This window comes from Chrysochloris asiatica, unplaced genomic scaffold (genome assembly GCF_000296735.1).
Source record: "Chrysochloris asiatica unplaced genomic scaffold, ChrAsi1.0 scaffold00171, whole genome shotgun sequence".
Taxonomy (NCBI): Eukaryota; Metazoa; Chordata; class Mammalia; order Afrosoricida; family Chrysochloridae; genus Chrysochloris; species Chrysochloris asiatica.
In genome coordinates, this window is record NW_006408689.1 from 3,873,612 (window position 1) to 3,874,737 (window position 1,126).

The following is a 1,126-nucleotide window of genomic DNA, read 5'->3' on the forward strand; positions in this document are numbered from 1 at the left end:
ACCAATAAATCCGTTTTGGAAGAGGGGCAGCCAGAGTGCTCCTTGGAGGCCAAGATGGCCAAACTTCATTTGTCGTACTTCAGACATATTGTCAGGAGGTACCAGTTGCTGGAGAAGGATATCATGTTTGGTAAGGTGGAGGGTCAGAGAAAAAGAGGATGACCCCCAATGAGATGGATGGTCAAGTGGCAGCACTGATGAACTCAAGTGTGGCAACAGTAGTGAGGTTGGCCCAGGATCGGGCAGTGTTTCATTCTACTGTGCTATAAGTTGCTATGAATCGGTACTGACTCGATGGCACCTAACAACAACAACTAAAAACAAAGATGGAGGAACTTATTTACCAAGTTCTGGTGTTTAGAAAGTGTAAGTTGGAAACAAATGATCAGTAGTTGAAAAAATATGGTAGAAAGGACACTGGAAATCACATGATAGAATTTTGCAAGACCAATTACTTATTTGTCGCAAATACCTTTATTCAACAACATAACAGTTGCTAAATACATGGACCTGCTGGATAGAATACATAGGAATAAAATCAACTGTATCTGTGTAAAGAGTTGATAACGAAGATAAATATCATCAGTAAGAACAAGGTCAGTGGCAATACCATGATAAAAGGAGAAAATGTTGACACAGTGTCTACAACAATGGGCTAAAGCATCGCAACGATTGTGAACATGATATAGTACTGGACACTGTTTTGTTCTGTTTTGCATTCTTTCATTGGGTTGGTTTCCACTCATAGGGTTTCTGAGGCTTTGAAACTTTTCTGGAGCAGAAAGCGTCATCTTTCTCTCACAGAACAGTTTGTGGGCTCAAACCACCCACTTTGTGGTTCACATCCCATTGCTTATCATATAGATCCACCTTGCCTGTTGTTGTTGTTAGGTGCCATCGGGTCGGTACCTTGTCATAGCGACCCTATGGACAACAGAACGAAACACTGCCCAATCCTGGGCCAACCTCGCTACCATTGCCACACTTGGGCCCATTGATATTGCCACTTTGCCAATCCATCTTGCTGGGGGACTTCCTCTTTTGCTTTGACCCTCCACCTTACCAAACATGATATCCTTCTCCTCAGACAATATGTCTGAGGTATAAGAGACAAAGTTTGACTATC